At 39.6% G+C, this 21119-nt stretch overlaps 1 long non-coding RNA gene across 2 annotated transcripts; it reads left to right on the forward strand.

Annotated features, from left to right (window-relative positions):
- The first annotated feature begins 669 nt into the window (after nucleotides 1-669).
- LOC114573895 (uncharacterized) lies at nucleotides 670-3217 on the forward strand. 2 transcript variants are annotated; one of them, XR_003694984.1, is made up of 3 exons: nucleotides 670-715; nucleotides 1043-1105; nucleotides 2963-3217. It is a non-coding gene; the product is annotated as an uncharacterized LOC114573895 (long non-coding RNA). The 2 variants fall into 2 exon arrangements; XR_003694983.1 differs by lacking the exon at nucleotides 2963-3217 and adding an exon at nucleotides 1360-1424.
- Nucleotides 3218-21119: the final 17902 nt, after the last annotated feature.

Consider the following 21119-nt stretch of genomic DNA (forward strand, 5'->3'; position numbering starts at 1 on the left):
ATTTCCCCACCTAGTGATTGACTTGTTTCAGAGATGCATTGTTTAGTGATGTATTGGAAACCGCCTACAGTGTTCATATCTCTCCGGGTCAAGTTAATAACTATAAGTTGATGATGGTTATAGGCAAATGTGTTTTATTTTTGTTTATTTTTTTATGCAGATTATCTAATTTCTATAATTATTATATGAATATAAAGTAATGAAATGGGCAGCTTCGCTACTGATTTAAAGATAAAATAGCAAACTGTATCACGGCCCTCTCCTGCTCCAAGCCCTTCAAGTCTGAAAGGTCAGGGTGAAAGCCTTACACTCCACTCATTAAACATACAGTAGGTCTACCTGCTCCTGTGAGAGACCAGGGCCAATAATTATTCACCATAAAAGTCTGAAACCATAAGAAGAGCAAGAAATGGAGGGCAAAATAACTCACTGAGCCACAGTGGTGTGAGTAGAGGAAAATATTGCATGACGCGCGACTGCGCACAGCAAGCTTATGAGCGCGCACACAAAAATGAACACTGCAAGCAGACTACTTGATTACTATAAACAACTTTATTTAAAAAGCATTTGTATAGGAATTATTCTGTCCCAATCTTTTTGATCCATATATGCAGTTGGTCGCTGTAACCGTGATCACTATAAGCAGTTTCCACTGTAGTAGGATAATGCTTAGAGGCCATTTTGGCAGCTGCTGAGCAAATTTCATTTGAAATAAGTAAGTGATTTCTTTCTTCACTTGTGGTCCTGCAGACCATTTGGCTCTATGGGAAAATAAGTTAACTAAAGAATACAGGCCTTCATGTGAGTCTTTGTGTAGTGCTGAGCCATTACATGTGACTGGGATGGCCCTTGGCAATGGTTTACGTCTTTTTCATGCTCATAAGACTATTCAGTAATTCAATTCTATGTCTATCATTCCTGTAAATCATATACCTTCATTGATACTGCTATGTGATTATTTGTTCTCCAGTAATGCAGGAAGACCAATTATTTGTTATGCTCATATTACACGTTTTCCTTTTTTCCTAAACGTATCAATTAGATACAGCACAATGCAACCCCACTGACATGGCAGAGGGAATGTCCGAGCACATGGACGCAGAAGGTATGCTGAGTTGTTTTATGGACTGAGTAGCTGGAGAGGTGCCAGTTCACCTCCTGGGCACTGCCAAGGTGATCTTTAGCAAGGCACCGAACCCTCCCAACATTAAACTTAAGGAGCACATTTCACTACATATGTAACTTTTGTAATTCAACATCATTACACAGCATATTTGACCACTGTCCACATGTCTGATGCAAATTATATGATGACATTTTCACCTTTTGTGTCACAGTTGAATGTCTTTAAATCAACAGACACAGCAGTTTGCATCCAAAAGAAGTCAGTGGAACAGATCTTTGAGGCCATGTGTGGAAATGGTATTTCTTACAATCTTAATACATTTTGAAAGCCAATTTCTACAAATCACTTTTTGGTATTGCTTAAATTCGAGCTTAAATTAAACTTACCATTGCCATTTGACAGAAAAGCTCACTTGTTTGAAAATTACAATATATAGATACAATATTTACAGGGCTCCAGACTAACTTTTTTCCCTGGTTACACTGGTGCGTTTTTATTTAGGTGCACCAGCACAAAATTTAGGTGCACCCAAATTTTTCCTTGCGTCACCATTAACGCTGAATGGCGATACACGATATATAGCTCTGTATTTTTTTATTTATTTTTTTACAAAGTGGGCTAAATGTTCAGTTTTAAGTCAAAACCACTTTTCACAAGCTTTTTTATTAAAATAGATTATGATTAAAATAAAATGCAAAGACAGGGTTTCCTTTACCAGTTTGAAAATAAAAGAAAGCTCCTTCACTTGTTTCCAACAACAATAACAGATTAAAAGAGAGAGGACGCCCGGATAGCTCAGTTGGTAAATATAGAGGTTTGACTCCGACCTGCGGCCCTTTCCTACATGTCATTCTCCTCTCTCTCCCCTTTCATGTCTTCAGCTTTCCTATCAAAATAAAGGCTGAAATCTGAAATTTAAAAAAAGAAGCACGGAGGAGAGATCCAAACGCAGTTACGGCTTTACAGAAGGAATGGGTAATGTAACGCAACATTAATTCGTTATTTTTCGTAATTATTCATTAGTGGAGAGGCAGCGGATGCGAGGACGTTAGGTGCACCGGTGCGACCTAGGAAAAATCTTAGTCGCACCCTTACAAATTTTGGTTGCATTTGCGACCAAATTGGTCGCACTCTAGAGCCCTGATTTATCCAAGTGACATTAAACAACTTCTATAAGCTTGGTATCCTGATCATTTCACACTATGAATTGGCTGTTGAGATTTAGATTTAGTTGTTTACTATAACCATTGACAGCATAAATGCTGCCAAATTATTACAGGTGAAAACTGGTTGAATTGGATTGAACCTAAAATGCATTTCATTTAGGTGCAGTCCAGTGGGAAAAAAAGAAGTTGAAACAACTGAAAATAAAATATAAGAACAAAGGTTCTGACATGAAAACTAGGGATATTTCCAGTACGACGGTTAATATACTTAAAAGGCCAGGCCTGTTATCTATGGGGAAAAAACGGCAGTTTGTGTTTTTTGACCATGGTAACTGTTATGCTGTGATAAACTGAGGTGCAAGTGACCTGATAAAATGTGTCACTAAATAATTACTTAAATTATCTCACTAATTTAACCTTTTCAGAAATAATTTTTTCATTTCCCAGACCCTCAGCCCCCTCTGATTGCTAAACGAGCTCAATTTAAATGTCAACTTGGCTCCTCAGTCTTTTCTGACTTATTTTATTGTTATTTAACTTAAATCAGGGAGATTTTCATTTGGCAAAAGTTGTAAATGAAATGGCTGCCTTAGAGACATTGTTTTGTATAGGTTGATGAGTTCAACTAACTGACTTCACTTCCAAAATATTTCTGTTTTTCTTTCGGTAGATGGAGGCAATTTGTGTTGTGTCTGCCGCATCCATTTTGATGACAAGAAGAAGAATGCTACAAAGAAGTGGCGTTCATGGTCTCAGTGCTCAGTGTGCCAATCATGGTCCCACACTGCCTGTGGTTTTAAAAGAACCATGTGCCTTCATTGCCAGGGTCAACACACCATGCAAACACCCTTATTTCTAGTAGTCTATACCTAGGTCTGTTGCCACCGTTTTTGGCTGATGTCAGTCCCCTTCCTGTTTCTTTGTGTTGGCGTTCTAACCTCCGGTGGATTTCTGAGGACTATGGTTAACTGCTCCTTAGATCTCTGCAGGGTAAATCCAGACAGCTAGCTAGACTATCTGTCCAATCTGAGTTTTCTGTTGCATGAATGAAAATACTTACCTACGAACGTACACAAGTTTGAGTTTTTTTTTTACTGTGTTGATGGCCCCCACCGCATCCCTACAAACACACACACACTCCGTTTAAAAAGAACCCTGGAGCGTTTGGTTGGAAAGTCCGGCTTGTGTGAAAGCTCATCCAAACTCTGGTGCATGTCTGTACAGATTGTATATATGTATACTTATTTAGCCGGCGGCCTTGAATTTGACACGTGATTTGAAGCCTTTTAACATTTATTAGGTGCCTATTCATCATTTTCATTAAAATAGACTTCTTATGACTCTTGCCACTACATGTCTTTGGATTACACTTTACTGTAAGAACAAGACTGTGATATTTTCATTTACCCTAGTTAAGATTTGTACTTTATTGTTGTAATTGGCATCATCAATGTGGTCCCTTTCAAACAGTACAATGTGGGGAACATTAAAGTTTTATTGTACTGAATTGACTACACATGTAAATAAAAATCAGCCTATTTCTCAGTTTCATTATTGGCTCATCTATTCAATACCCAGGGTCACCGTATGATTTGATGTTTTACATCATGTTTTTCTTGTATTATCACTAGTAGGTATTATGCTAAATTGATATTGAAAAGAGGGTTTATGTCAAAGGGATTAGTAAACTTGTGAAAACGTGGGCATACAGTTGGAAGACTACACTTTATTTATTTCTAATTTAAAAATAATGGTTGGTTTTTCAAATGTGCAGCATGACATTCAATATCAAAAGTGCAACAATTGATATATCGAGATAGAAAGAAGAAAAGCTACAAGCAAAGAAAGGGGGGGAAACAAGATAAAGAAAAAAAATACAGAAACGGGAGTAGCTACATCACAGTTAGCACACTTGAAAAAAATGTATTGAAGACAACCATTGTTTTCAATGGTTGCTATGGACGCTGCTTTGGCTGAAACCAGCTAGCTTGCAAGAAGTGTAGCCTATGCGCGTTGTGCACACGCTACATTATGGCCAAGCATGCGCCCCTAAAAGAGCATCTGAATAACGCGCTTCTGACTTTAGACTAGCACCACTGACTTTAGACAAGGTTTTTCCTGGTCTGTGGTGGAATTGTTTTCTGAAACTGCTAAATAGCACCAGGGATTATTTCGCTGAACCGCCCCCGGGAGCGCAAATTCATTCCCTAATTTACCGACGTGCGTCTGTGGAGGGAAAAGTTCGCTGTGCGTCGGGTGCAAAATAGGAATGATAGGCTACATGAGTTGGTGTACAAAGGCAATTGCGCTGAGTGCAAGACAGGGCCATATCTCTCTTAAGAAAACACGTTTAATAGCCTGTGATTGTAAAATGTTATGTAGCCTACGTCATTTAATTGTAGGCCATAGGCTACTTCAAAGAATATGTGGCTTGGGATAGGCTACGCTACTTAATATTAAATCAGCCTTCTTGAAACATAAACTAATTTCTACATTAACTACCATCTGTAATGATTTTACAGTAAATATGCTATGCTAGATTTGCCAAACATAGCTGAAGCATTTAGTTGCTCATTGACAGGTGTTGGAAGGAGGAAAATGTTAAGGGAAAAACTAAATATTTGCCCTTTGCTGTAAAGCTTGGAGAGCATGGAGCATCGCTGCTGCTGACATCCTGCGGTGGCTTCCTGACAGAGCAGGGAGACTGGAGTCCCTGCTGAAGCACCGGAAAAGCTGAGGATGGCTTTTTCCCTACAGGCAGCACACCCAGTGCACCCAAATCTTGATGTTTCAGAAACAGGAGCTGTCCTGTTTCTAAAGAGGGAGAAACGTTTCTGTGACATGAAGAAATACTTAGAACATTCAAATTTTTTCAAAGTAAAGATAGTTACCTTTATGGATCAGGTGGCTGCTCTAAAGGTCTCTGAGAGACTCCTGTCTTTTCCGCTGGTGATTCTGCTTCATTACGTCTTCATGGGATGTAACTCACATACATCACTAGCACAGCAAGAAGGACACCATCGCCAACCAGGGGAGTGAGGAGAATTGGACCAGCGGTAAATGAGACCCTGGGCTCCCCTCTGATCTGTCACTTTCCTTTCAACTGTTTAAGGGCCAGAATTCTCAGTCTAATGTCTACATTTTTGTTCAGTAACTTTTATAGTGATTTTCACACCTTTTTAAGGTGTGAAAGGAGGGACTGTTGAAGATAAAAAAGTTAAAAACATGCTTATGTTTTAGTACAATATACTTTTAGGTAAAAACATGTAACTTAAAAATGTAAACTGTTGACTGTGTGACTGAGTGAAGGAATGTTTCAATACTGATTAAGCCTAATCAGCATTTGTCTGGCTCAAACCTTTTCAAGCTTCTAAAGAATTGATTAGGTCATGGCTGTTATTTAGCATAAATGTAAAAGCTCTAGAAGACTTATTGTTTAAACAACTTTGAGAGCCACTCCCTGCTAGGCTAGACGTGATTAAAACAAAGAAAATGTGTATCTCTGTAGAATTGGCACTACCATGTTTAAACGACCTTTGTCTGTGACCTGGAGTAAACCTGAAATCAGAGGTGTGTCTTTAATCTGAGAGACCTTTCAGTCAAGGAAACACCCACAATCCTAAAGGAATATAATTCGGAAATAGAGATGAATTCAGGACTGCGGACCTGTGACCCAACAAGGGAAGTATGTCTGCAGTTCGCTGGTTACAGTGTATTGTTTTGTCATGTCGCAGGACTTCAGCTGTGACCCCACAAGGGGAAGCATGTTGAAGTCCGCTGTTTACAGTGTACCATGTTTTTGTCTTGTCGTTTTCATCATGTTGTTCAATTAAACCTTTTGCTTAACTTTCAAGTCGACCCCATCCTTTCCTTCCTCCTCAGAAATCTAAACGAACGCGTCTTTTAGAGTATTCTTAACAGTAGCCATGACCGACCATCTCCTCTAAAAACATAGACTAAGTAAAGATTTATATAACACGATCGCTATAGCTATGCGAGTACTTTTTTTCGAAAAAAACCCGACCCGAATCAGTGCAGGTAACACAGAGAAGCTGCAGCTACATGTACAACCCTCCCCTGAGCTAAAACGGCAGTTGTCTGGGCAAGTTTTAGAGTGCCTTCGTGCCTCTTAACAGACACAAAATGCAATGAATATGTATGTGCTACATGAACAGGGCCCTTACGTGTCAACAAGATGCGTTTTCAACTCTGACATTGTTTAAATTCACCTACCCTGGTCCCTGTCTCGATCCTGCCTGTAGCTAGCTTGCCCTGCTAGCGGATAGCCGTTAGCTGCCGTCCAGTGAGTGTATTCAGACAGGCTTCTGTGATAATCTGTGATAATCATCCCAATAACAGTCCACGGAGCGGTGGTGGTGTGGCTATGTCCTCCAGAGGACAGGTCATGTCACGTCTTAAAGTGTAATCCACCCTAAAAAAAAAAACAGTAGTGCAGTAGTAGCTGCTAGTTGCAGGAAACAGTAGGGTGCAGATCGGAGCGTAGCTAGTGTGTGAAGAGTGAAGAGCAGAGTTGTTTACAAAAGAAGAAGTTTGGGTATGGAGAATATAGCATACTACCGCACTACTGTTTTTGCTCCGTGGATTGTTATTGGGATGATTATCACAGAAGCCTGTCTGAATACCCTCACCGGACGGCAGCTAGTAGCTAATGGCTATCAACTAGCAGGGCAAGCTAGCTACAGGCAGGATCTAGACAGGGAAATGTCTGAGGTGCAACTGCATCTTGTTGACCCGTAAGGGTCCTGATCATGTGAGATATCGTGTGAGATAATAGAAGAATAAAGAAGTTGATAGTATTATTATTACAGTTTATTTAGTGTTATTTTTTTTTAAACTAATGAAACGTCCGCTCGTCTACTACAGTGTTTAGCTTGTGCTTCCGGTGTTTCTGCTGTCCGTCATGGCGTCGTCACGTGTTTGCAAAGGGTCAATATACAGCTCACAACAATATTTATTGTCCTTTCCATTAGTGATGGTCAAATGAAGCTTCGAGAACCAGTGTCTTTACTTTCTGAGCTCACTAGATGGCGCTCTCTGTTCAAAGAAAAAGGTTAAATGAATGGCAAGTCAATGGGTTTTCAAACCCTTTGTTGAACAGAGAGCACCATCTAGTGAGCTCAGAAAGTAAAGATACTGGTTTGCAAAGCTTCATTTGACCATCACTACTTTCCATACAAATTTCTACTGTAATACATTCCAGCAAATCATCAACAGCTGCTGTCATACTCTCTACCACCTTATAATTAAATCGTTTATCCACGTATATTGCCACACCTCCTCCACTTCTATTTGCTCTGTTTTTATAATTCAGCTCGTAGCCATCAATTTCAAAGTCACCTTTTTCAGTTTTGATCCAGGTGTATGATATTGCTATGATGTTGAATTGGTTCTTAAATTGGCTTAAATATGTTTTGATGCTATGGAAATTGGAATATAGTTCTAATTGGAGAGTTTTATTAAATTTCATCTCTGTACAATAACTGCAGCTGGTATTGATATTGCTTAGTAAATTGTTTTCTGGATCAATATTATTTTCTATGTCCTGCATTTTATACTCTGTGTATGAAAAGGTATCTAGTCCGGAGGCCGATGAATTCTTATCAGAATGTGACTTTTTTTTTCTTCCTTTCTTTTTTTCTTACTGGGGCATTACCTTATTATTATTTGTGTCATTGGTATTTATCTAGCTTCTCCAAGTTCCTAATTACTAGAACTTTAGCTTGCTCTGGTGTTCCATTCAGCTTGATGAAAATTTTGCAGTTTGCAGTCCATGTGGATTGTATTTTCTTGTTCCATCTAAGGAGTCAGGCCTTTCTGGCAATGTCCGCGTTTTCCTTGGTCAAGTGTTCATTCAAGTACACATCCGTGCCCTTCAGCAGTCTTCCCTTTCAGTAGTTCAGTTTTATGGTTTCCTGTTGGTGAAACAAATGACTGCGGCTGGTTTGTCCGTCTTGTTTCTTCAGGAGAGAGTGTGACAGACCTCAATGTAGCCCCTGTCCAACTCTATCCCTTTAGAGTGGAGAAATGCCGTCACCTGTTGCTCCACCGACGTAGCATCCTGCTCGCTCATCTCCCCACCGTTCAGCATTGTCGCCGCCCGGGTAAGGCTGTCCTCGACTAAAGAAATTCTTAGTCAATTCAATTCAATTCAATTCAATTTTATTTATAGTATCAAATCATAACAAAAGTTATCTCGAGACACTTTACAGATAGAGTAGGTCTAGACCACACTCTATAAATTCCAAAAGCCCAACAATTACAGTAATTCCCTCAAGAGCAAGCATTAGCAGTGGCTATTGCGACAGTGGCAAGAAAAAACTCCCTTTTAGGAAGAAACCTCGGCAGACCCAGACTCTTGGTAGGCGGTGTCTGACGGGCCGGTTGGGGGCGTGATGAACAGTGGTGATAACAGTCACATTAGAAGTCACATTGACTTTGAAGGTTATCGTGGAAGTTCATGTCATAGCAGGGCACATCGTGTCATACTGAGTAGTGCAGTCTCCTATACCGGATCCTGACTACTCTGTGCGTATGAACATCACAGCAGGGCGTTGCGGGATGTAACGTGGCGCTGCAGAGCACGGGGAGGCTGCGGATGCAGCAGGACGCAGCAGGATGCAGCCGGAAATGCAGAGAATCGCAGAGCATAGCTCTGCGAAGAAGAAATAAGGACTCCGGGGAGTAAACTCCCCAGAGCTAGATTAGTAACAAGCATTTCTGGGACAGGATGCATACAAAAGTAACAAGTAGAGATGAGAGAGCAGCTCAGTGTGTCTTAGGGAGGAACAGCCTCCCCGGCAGTCTAGAATTGTAATAGCATAACTTAAGAGAGGCAGGTTAAAGAGAGGTGCCTGGTCGGGCTAGAACTCCCCCCAACCGGGTCGGGCTGTACTGGACCGCCTCCCTCTACTCTCGCTCGATTATTAATTATACAGTATAGAAAAAACTGATGACTACGAGGAGAAGCAGTGGGCCGGGTTAGGTGGACGCTTCAACTCCTCGTCCCTAACTATAAGCTTTATCAAAGAGGAGGGTTTTCAGTTTACTCCTAAAAGTGGTAACGGTGTCTGCCTCTCGAACCCCAACTGGGAGCTGGTTCCATAATACTGGAGCCTGATAGCTGAAGGCCCTGGCCCCCAGTCTACTTCCAGAGACTCTAGGAACCATAAGTAGCCCGCATTCTGGGAGCGCAGTGCTCTAGTGGGACAATAAGGTACTATGAGCTCTTCTAAGTATGATGGTGCTTGACCATTTAGAGCTTTGTAAGTCAGGAGGAGGATTTTAAATTCAATCCTATATTTCACAGGAAGCCAATGCAGAGAAGCTAATACAGGAGAAATATGATCTCTTCTCTTAGTTCTCGTCAGAACACGTGCTGCAGCATTCTGGATCAGTTGGAGAGTCTTAATGGACTTATTTGGGCAACCTGATAATAAGGAATTGCAGTAATCTAGTCTAGAAGTAACGAATGCATGGACTAGTTTTTCAGCATCGTTTTGAGACAGGATATTCCTAATTTTGGCAATGTTACGAAGATGGAAAAAGGCTATTCTTGAGGTTTGTTTTAAGTGGGCGTTGAAGGATATATCCTGATCAAAAATAACTCCTAGATTTCTGACAGTAGTGCTGGAGGCCAGGGTAATACCATCCAGAGTAACTATATCTTTCGAAACGGTTCGGCGGTGCGTTGGTCCTATCACAATAACTTCAGTTTTGTCTGAGTTTAACATCAGGAAATTGTGGGTCATCCAGGATTTTATATCCTCAATACACGTTTGAAGTCTTGCTAACTGACCACTTTCATCTGGCTTAATTGACAGATATAATTGGGTATCGTCTGCGTAACAGTGATAGTTAATCGAGTGTTTCCTAATAATATTACCTAGAGGAAGCATATATAAGGAAAATAGAATTGGTCCAAGCACTGAGCCTTGAGGAACGCCATGGCTAACTTTAGCGTGCTTGGAGGGTTTATCATTAACATTAACAAACTGGGATCGTTCAGAGAAATAGGACTTAAACCAGCTTAGTGCGATTCCTTTAATGCCAACTAAGTGTTCCAGTCTCTGTAACAGGATAGTATGGTCAATAGTGTCAAATGCAGCACTAAGATCTAGTAGAACAAGAATGGAGACAAGTCCTTTGTCTGCAGCAGTTAGAAGGTCGTTAGTAATTTTCACCAGTGCCGTCTCTGTGCTATGATTCTTTCTAAATCCTGATTGAAAATCATCAAATAGACTGTTGCTATGTAGAAAATCACATAACTGATTAGCAACCACCTTCTCAAGGATCTTGGATAGAAAGGGAAGGTTAGATATAGGTCTATAGTTTGCTAAGACCTCAGGATCTAGGGTGGGTTTTTTCAGAAGAGGTTTTATCACAGCAATTTTAAATGACTGCGGTACATAACCTGTTAGTAAGGACATGTTGATCATATCTAGTAATGAAGTGTTTACCACGGGTAACGCTTCTTTGAGTAGCCTCGTTGGGATGGGGTCTAAGAGACAGGTAGACGGCTTAGCTGAGGATATCTTTAACATTAATTGTTGAAGGTCTATAGGATAAAAGCAGTCCAAGTATAGTCGACTAACACTTATACAATTTTGTGGACTAATCGATTAGTTGATTTAATTGACAGAGCTGTGAGCTTTGAGAGGTGGTTAAGACTAGAAAAGCACAATATAAATGTAGTTAATTAACCATCTGTAAAACTGAGTTTCTCCACAATTAATCCTGCAAAAGCACCACTTTAAATCTTGTGTTTCAAAGTGTGTACCATAAATGTGCTCAGAAGTTTCTTGGAAATAAGTAATTGAGCATGAATAGGCATAAAAAATGACTAATTGACTAAAGAAATCTTAGTCGACTATGGCCCGGGCATATGATCGGTGTTTGATCTCTAAACCGGTGACTATGATGTTATTTATTCTGGTGTATGGACGGCGATATTACGCAACTGCGGCCTGGGTGACTATTTGCGGCGGGTCTGCCAACATGTGCACCTCCAAGAGATGAAGTCCGTTCTAGGAGCCGCTGTGACCGCTACTCTGATCACTTTGATCATCAGTATGAACAACCAGATGGTTTGCAATGACCATGCACATTGTCCGCAATGCCTGCAAGTAGCATAAACCCTTATATCTTAGCTGACTGTTTTAGAGGGTTACAGCAACTCCTTTTTGTATGCAGTCAGTATTTGCTAAAGTCCCATTTTGAATCGGTATGATGGATGAATTCAAGCATGTGTTTTTAGTTTACATGAAACAGATTTTGAAGAGAACAATATCATACAAACAGGTAATATCGGTAAAAATCAATACAAAACACTAAACACCAAAAAAAGTTACTTACATTTGACATTTCAATCCAATTCATTTTTATTTATAATATCAAATCACACCAAGAGTTTTCTCTAGACACTTTACAGATATAGTAGGTCTAGACCACACTCTATAATATAGAAAGACCCAACAATTCCAGTAATTCCCCCAAGAGCAAGCATTTAGTTGCAAATGCTGAAATAAAATGCTGAAACAAAATGCATTTTGTTTCAGTGGCGAGGAAAAACTCCCTTTTAGGAAGAAACCTCGGACAGACCCAGGCTCTTGGTAGGCGGTGTCTGACGGTGCCGGTTGGGGGTGTGATGAAGTAGCAGGGGGGCACTACAGAGCGTAGTAGGGTGTAGCAGGGTGCGGAGCAGGACCACACCGACAGCTGCAACCATGATTTAGGTTACAAACTTCCTCATCTGTTCTGCAACTTTAATTACCTTTTCTGTGTTCCTGCTTATCTGCACCCTTAAGCCATAAAGGCTTAAACTGGTTTTAAGACTACAGCTCAACTGTCATGGGACATTCCTTGTACCACTTCCCCACTGACTGTACACAGCTTCTTTTGCAACATGCACAAATACAACTTTAACTAAAGCTGCAAGCAGCATGTTTTCGTGCTGATCGGACTCCTGCCCCAGGAGCAGTTAGACAAAGTAAGTTTCCCATATATCAACATATTGCCAATTATTGAAATAAAATTAAACAGCCCTATCTAATGGCCGATTGCCGCCATGTTTGGAACAGATGCGGAATCGACCATGAGGAACAACATTTTCAAGTTTCGGGGCAATTGGAGTAATTGTTGCCAAGATAATGCAACTTCCTGTTTAGGCAGGAAGTTGCTGTAACTTCCACATCTTTTCAATTATCAAAATTCTTTGGATAACTTTTCGTCATGACGGTCAACAGATACTACCTGCAAAGATTCAAGAAGATTGAAATAACAGCCTAGGAGTAATTTGAAAGAATGTAAAACACATGAAAAATTCATAATTAATAATGGCTGCCTTCCAATTGGGAGGGGCTAATGAAGGTAAATGGGAAATATGTCCGCAATGATTAGAGCAATAAGTGTATTACATTTGGTGATCTGAGCAACTATGTCCAAGTTAAGGCCTTCCATGCCTTAGGGGGGCGGTATAGAGCCCGCTTACAGGTTTGGGCAAAATCGCTGTACAGTCTCACACACCTCCCATGTGTTTATGTGGGTGCCACTTTTTGTGAGTTTTTGTATATAATGAGGCCGTCAAAAATGTACCCAAGGGCTAAAACCAATTAGGGGGCGCTATAGAGCAACCATACCACTCCCAAGCCTAAACGTGCATCTTAAAGTCCTCAAACAAGCGTTGATAAAATGAAGATTGTTGCACTAAAACCAATTTTTCGGAAATTTTAGAATTATGTAATTTTTTCTAAAAATAGCACGATGGATTTCAAGATGAGACCTATGTTCCCTCTAAATTTGGTATATTAACTTATTACTTTTGTCCAATTTAAGGCACACGTTAGGGGGCGCTATGGAGCCCCCTGGCAACAACCAAGCCTAATCACTACATAACTTTTTAGGTTCAAATAGGTATGACATATATATATATATATATATATATATATATATATATATATATATATATATATATATATATATATATATATATATAATCATGTCTACAATAATAGAAATATCTTTCAAGGCCTGATCACTTAATCAATATCCATTGACTCAATGTCCAGGAGCTCCTCTGAGACTGCTGTCTCATCATCGCTATCCTGCAGCTCAACCAAAGACGTAAAGAGCTTTTCTAGGGCTGAGTTACCCTTCACTTCTTTCTTAATTCTCTCCAACAGCTCATTCTTTCCACTTACGTGTAGTATACTCACAAAGTGTTTAAATATACTAAGCAGAGGTTTGGCATACTCTATGACATTCTCTTTTTGGTTATTAAACTCATAATGATATCCTCCGGTGTGCAAACCAAAGACTCGACCACGAGCATCAAACACTGGGGAGCCAGAAGAGCCGTGATACATGAAAGTGTTGTAGGTCACTACTTTGTCTGCTGTTTTTCCACCCATCATTATATTTTCAATCCCTTGATCTTTGAGAAGGGGATTTATTGAGCGTTGTCTACCATCTTTGAATGGATGAAAATGATCACGGACAGCCTGCTCCCTCTTCTCCTTCTCAATGATGCGTATCATATCCATTTTTTTCACACCTCCTGCTGGGTGACCAATAATACAGGCTTCACCATTCAGAGGTAGGTCACTAAATTGCTTCAGGAGGCTTGGTATGTTTTTATTCTGGGCATCAAGCTCAAGTACGGCATAATCAAGTTCATCATAAATGATTACAACACTACTTTTAACATTAAACGTGATCCACTCTGATTCATTTTCATTTTTATAGTTAAACCGAGCAATCATTTTTGTTTTATCCTGCCACTCATTTCCTCGCCATTCAGCAATTTCTTTGAATAAGTGGGCATTCGTCAATATATAGTTATCAAACAGCAAAAAGCCTGTGCCGCAACAACTTTTGACTGAGTCACATTCTATATATAATCGACAAACTGACATGCCCAGTTTTATCAGCTTCTCGATTGTGTCAACCTCACTAAAAGAGTTCTGAATCTTTCCGAAGTCTTCCCTCCTCAAGTCTAATGCTTTCTGATATGAATCACCTGGGAAATGACTCTTCATCCATTTTTTTAGATTTTGAAATTGACCGAGTGCATAGTCATTGAGCTTTTGAATTATTACACTACTAGCCCTCTGTCGTCCCTTTTGTCCCGCAATGCCAGCATTTTTGCCACTGTCTTGGACAGTGCTGGCACATTTATCTAGCACCTTCATTTTCTTATCCTTTGGAAGACGTATCTTGATTTTTTTCCCATTTAGGCTGCCAACCTCTCGTGTTTGTTTGGTGAGGAAGCGTTTGTCTTTATTGTCAGACAGATCGAAATCGCCAAGGTCATCACTGAAGGGTCCGTCTCTTTTCAGAGCCCCTTTGACAGTTATCCCCCTTTCCCCATAGACACACAGATATTTAAACAGTTTGAAAGCATTGTTTCTAAAACACGCCTTTGTTTTTGCATTTTTTCCTCCCACTGTATCAATGTAGAAGACAGAACACATGTCCTGTGACTGTATTTCTTTTCTACTTTCTCCTTGTTGGACCGGTTCAACTTTTTCTGATGTATGTGATATGACCAGAGACTCACCATCCTTGATACAAGTAAAAGGGAAATGTGTTGCAACTTCCTTATCTCCTTCACCCAGCTGAATCAAATTTGTTTCATCTGAAAACTTCAGCTTATTATATTTTTGACTTGATTTAAGTACCTCCAGCACAGTGCAAGGTTGTTTCCATTCAAAAGTATATTCATCAATGCCAGGGGGGAAGGTCACAGTGAAATTATGCAATTGCCCAACCTGCAAGAAACCAGAGAGAGAAAAAAAGATGAATGTCCTTGTTCATGTAATAAAAATGCTGACTCTTTGTGCATGCAGTGTATTAGTCTACACCGTTCTTCTTAACTTTTGCTTTGCTGCTTAAAGTCTGCAAAACAGGGAAAAGGATTTAGATTTACTGTTGTAAAAACAATAGGCCTCACTCATGAAATGTCTCTGTGTCTGTGTGATTTGATCTTTAAAAATAATGTACACTGGGAGCAGAGTAGTAGTATTCTCATATTTTTTTGTAACAGTTGGCCTGGAGTGTGGACTTGAGGAGCATTACAAAACTCAAAGAAAACACAAATGAATCATATAATGGAAAGATCTATTGCTACAACATTTTAATCATAGACAGCCTTAGTGATAATCAGATTATGTACATGCTGAGTCAATAAAAAAATTGCCCAAAATGGTGAAAAGTTGCACTTCTATGTTAGAGCAACACAGTCTCACTCCCTACTCGTCAAATGTATGACGCATGGTCAAGGACCCTGGCGTCAAGTTTCAACGAAATAGGGGTACCCTTGACGTTATTTTTCGACGAGGGGGTCCGTCAGATAGACATTCATGTTATTCCCTCACCGTCGGGATATCGACGAAAGAAAAAAAAACACCCCCCCCCTTAACTCGAAATCTGTGACAGTTATTGGTATTTTTAGCCCAATAACCGCTGTTTTAATCAACAATATTCACGAGATAGTATCATGGTTTATATGTATTTCTTTTTATGTTATTATTTCGGTATATTTCGGCCAGGGAAGCTGGATTGCTTTTTTGTTGATTTATATTTTTAAACTATATAATGCTACATCTATCAACATTTATTTAGATGTTATCATTGTATTCATTTCTTTACTTTAATAATATTATTTCGGTCTTATTACCGGTGAAATATTACAGTATATGCTGTAATATAGAACATTACGATATGATCCGAGCAGGAAGCATTCAAAGCCGATAGGCCTATCCCACAATGCAATGCGGCCATTCATTTCAAAGAATCGGGCAGCGATCAGCTGGTCTTTAACGCCAGGATCGCTTCAATATACATATATACAGTCAGTTATTGTGTCACCAGCAACAACACGTTGCTCAGTTTTGTTCCAGTAAGTTATGAACCATAATAACGTTTAAACGAATCCGCGGAAAACTCCGGAAGTGACGTAGTACGTCCCGCTCGGCGGATACGAAGATAAAAATATATAATATTCGTAATATTGATGTTTTTTTCTAACGTTGTATTTGAGGAGTTAAACAATAAAGATAGTTATAATAATAAAATACAGTTTCATGTATTTGTCTCATATATTGTGTGCTCGGCCGGCCGGCCGGCGGCCTCAATCTGAAGTGGAATGAAGCCATTTCACGGCAGACAGCAGAAAGAGGAGCCCAACGAGTCCCTCCACCCACCCCGGAAAAACTACAAGTGCTCAAGCTTTGTAACAGCTTCTGTGGCGTTTCTTATGGGAGTTGTAGTTTTAAAGTATATCGGTATATTTCTTCTCAAGTAGAAGTTGGCAGTGTATAATTTTGGATACACCCTGGGGTTTTTTGGGATGGAGAACACACTGGTGTCATCAGATTTTAAAAATCGAATCGTTAAATAGGTGAAAATAGCTTATTACCATATTTGACAGTGCTTACAGTAGGTAATTTGGTGACCATATCTACATGACAGCTAATGTCCAGAGCTTTCTATAACAGCTGTTTTTATGTGTGTAGAACCTTCTGTTGCTAAATGACAGGCCTTCATACATGTACTGGGTTCAAGGTTCAGAGGTCAATATTTCAAAGCAGGAGTAATGTATCCTCTTCAGACTGACATATGTTCCTCTCCAGGTTGAGACCTTTCCAACGATGTGTTTGCTATAGTCCTACAACAAGGTTTTAATTTTTACACATCATGGAGACCACTTAGCAGGAGATACTTTATTGTCCCCAGAGGGATATTTGCCTTGAGTTCAAATGCTTCACAAATAACACTTGACATATTGTTTTATCATACAGCTGACATACTTAAAATAAAAAACAACATGAACAAAGTGATATAGGCTAGACTGAAGCACATCACACTGCAACAATCTATTGCTCATCTTTCACAAACAGTGACAAGAGTAACACAACCATGCTTCATATCATGAAGCTATTGCACACCCTCAATCTCAAGCAACATTATTTAAAGTTTTAATTGAGGTAGGTCCAAATTAGGCCTATATCATAATCAAGGTTTTTATAGTTTAGAAATGTTAAGTTTACCCATATCTTCTGCCAGAGGATAAGAGCTCATACTTGGCATGGAGAATAAAGATAGAGCAGACCATATTCTGTGTGCTTGCCTGGAGAGACTGGTTTCTATTCCTTACACAACCTTCATGAGAGTCATAATAAAATTCTCTGTAATGCAGCCTTGTATAACATAAACCATCTGATTCACCGTGGGTGTCTGCTCTAAATGATAACACACACTTTCAACACGGGCCTTCCAGCCAAAGGTGCATGTTGTCCATATGAACACCATTGGGCCTATAGGAGCAGAGCCGATGATTGGTTCATCATATATGACCTCTAACTGTACGTACACACCGCCACCAACTTGAGCTGCAAAGAAGCTCTGGACGCCCTGTCGAGGACGCTTGTCAAAAAGTCCGAGGAAGCTGTTTGACGCTTTGGCTGCTCTGACGTGGGAGCATTCTTCGATCATGTGCAACACACGATTGAAGAAAAAGCACAAGCAGCCACTGCACGGCCAATACACTGACACTAGAAACCTTTTATAAATTACATATATAAGGACATCATTTGTATTGTTTGTTGGTCACAGCGGTGTCTGTTAGCAGTTAGCCGCTGAACCGCAGCAGAATGCAGGCAGAGCGAGCAGCCGCCAGCTGTTGACCCGTGCAGGACTTCACTGTGAGCGGACTGTTTAGAGGAACCAAGGAAAAAAGGTTGGGAACCACTGCTCTGACCCATGTCATGACCCTTTTCTCAGCTTGTGAAATGGTTGAATGAGATGTGTGAGTTTTGTCTTTGTGCAGTAGTGCTGAGGTAGAAGTGTGCCAAAAATGCCATACAAATGTTGTATATGTATACATACCCAAACAAAGCTATATACATCTTACTCTGTGAACAAAAACCTCGGTAACAATCTGCTTATCCTTTTAATTTCCTGAAAATGCTTCTTAAAAATAGTCCCTTCTTCATTTTGAAAAGGTAGTCTCAGTAAAGACTACAAAGGTTAGGATGGCTACAAGCTGTAACCACGGTGATTGATATGAGGATCATCTTCTGAATATAATAATGAATATGTTAGGCCTACCATAAATTGATATTTCAAAAAAGTAATTTATTTAAAACACCTAATAATGCAGTGTGATTTTAAATCAAACTAAGTCCCACACATAAATATACTTATGTTTTTCCCCTTTAGTCTTTGCTATTAATATTCATCAACTGCAAAATTAGAAAATTGCGTTTTTAAATAAAAATAAAATAAAAAAATGCTTCTCTTTGTATATTGTTTTTCACAACAGTACAATTCAAAACAAATGCAAATTAGTCAAACAAGCCATTAGGCTGTATTTCTAAACACTCAACTGTAGGTTTTTTATATAGTATATATAAGGCAAATAAAAGTGCTAAATATAAAACACAATTTTTTCATTATTAGTATTTTATTGTGTAAATTCTCACGTACAACGTGGAACATTCTTTCACAGACGAGATGTGGAATTTCCACGTCACTTCCGCGGATTCGTTTAAACGTAGACAAATACATGAAACTGTATTTTAATATTATAACTATCTTTATTGTTTAACTCCTCAAATACAACATTAGAAAAAAACATTAATATTACGAATGTTAGGCCTATATATTTTTATCTTCGTATCCGCCGAGCGGGACGTACTACGTCACTTCCGGAGTTTTCCGCGGATTCGTTTAAACGTTATTATGGTTCATAACTTACTGGAATAAAACTGAGCAACGTGTTGTTGCTGGTGACACAATCACTGACTGTATATATGTATATTGAAGCGATCCTGGCGTTAAAGACCAGCTGATCGCTGCCCGATTCTTTGAAATGAATGGCCGCATTGCATTGTGGGATAGGCCTATCGGCTTTGAATGCTTCCTGTGGGGGGCGTGTTTTTTTCTTTCGTCGATATCCGACGGTGAGGGAATAACATGAATGTCTATCTGACGGACCCCCCTCGTCGAAAAATAACGTCAAGGGTACCCCTATTTCGTTGAAACTTGACGCCAGGGTCCTTGACCATGCGTCATACATTTGACGAGTAGGGAAAACCTACTCAACGGCTGTGTATTGACTAAGTAATTAAAATTCTTAATTATTGTCTTAATGCTTATATTTCTGATGGTGGTGTCTCTCACTACCAGCTACAGATATTCTGCTCAGGAGCTGATGGAGCCAACCAGAGTTAAACATTGGATTCACATTGGTCAAGTGGTGATAAAGAGGACAGTTTGCTCTGTTTCTAGTGTGAGTGTTGGTAAGCCATTGCTTTGTGACAGCCGCAAGAAATTGGTAAGCTGCTAGAATATCAAATAATAAAACAGAGCTACAACAACTCAAACAATGTCTTTAAAATATGAGAAAAACGTTGTTCGAAAAGTATTTGTTTCTCAGTCAGCTCATAAACCTGCAGCCTGCTGTTTCACAATGACAAGAGCTCACCTGAGCGCCTGCAGCTCCACCTGCAGCTCCACCTGCAGCTCCACCTGTAGCTCCACCTGCAGCTCCACCTGCAGCTCCACCTGTAGCTCCACCTGCAGCTCCACCTGTAGCTCCACCTTCAGCTCCGCCTGGCTGGGTACTATCCATGGTGGTCAAGCTGCTGCTGTCCAGATAAAATAATGAATAACATTCACAAATCAGCTGAACGACATAACAGTGATGCAGTAATAAATTCAATGTGAAAACACACGTGTGTGTGTGTTTGTGTACGTTTATAGTATATATTCTTTTTTTTTTTGCCAATCAATAAATCAGTTTCTATGTGTATTGACTATGAGATGACTGCAGTTTATTGACTATTCACTGCGATACAAGTCAACATTTCTGAAGTAGAACAATGGATAAAAGATTCCAGAGAGTTCCTGAGCTGACTCACCTTGGCATTAACCACACAAACAGGTTTTGGAAGTTCCTCAACCTTTACCACTCGGGTACTGGTTAAATGCAGTGTTGGGTGATGGGCGACAAAGAGCTAAAATGTTGATTGCCTACAACAGAAGAAATGAAAAAATAAAGATAGAAGTTCTCGACACAGAGATAATTTAACACAAACTGAATAACCCGGTGACCTGATGAGTTAATTTCAGCATCAAAGTGTTCTCTAATTAATCATGATTTAATCAAGATGTTAGATCTGTGTGATAAACCAGCAAATAACAGATTGTTTTAATACCAAGCAAATGCCAAGATGGCTATTAACAATACAAATGTATGTATTTATTAATTACTCAGTGTTATAAGTACCTACAGACATACTACAACAGAATTTTTTGAGCTTGAACTTAAAGAAAAAGTACTTCTTTACATTTGATCTTCTAATGTTCCAGTGTTTGGCTTAGATAAATAGTTTTTAGCCATTTCTAGCTGTAATGTATCATAAACATAAGACCATACTGTACAAAGAAAGAATCTGGGTGTCTTACCTGGACTTTAATCGACCAGCTCAGCAAGATGGCGCACAGTGTTTGAGCATAGTGTAGTCGTGGCACACTCTCTGTCTAAGCTGGGCGTGTCTTTCATCTGAGTTGTTCAGCTCGTCATGTTTCATGGCATATATTAAATTAAATCAACCCTTCTGAGTCACACGGTTACATGACGCCCAAATCCATGACCCTATTCCTAAACAAATCAATTATCACTCAACATTCAACAGTTTATACCAAACAGATCCTAGTTAAGCGAAATACCCAATTGAATCACCCAAAACAAGAACATTTTAATCCTTAAAGTGATACCTTCTGTACTAGACAACCTGATCCTGGAT

The sequence above is a fragment of the Perca flavescens genome, chromosome 19 (assembly GCF_004354835.1).
Source record: "Perca flavescens isolate YP-PL-M2 chromosome 19, PFLA_1.0, whole genome shotgun sequence".
Taxonomy (NCBI): domain Eukaryota; kingdom Metazoa; phylum Chordata; class Actinopteri; order Perciformes; family Percidae; genus Perca; species Perca flavescens.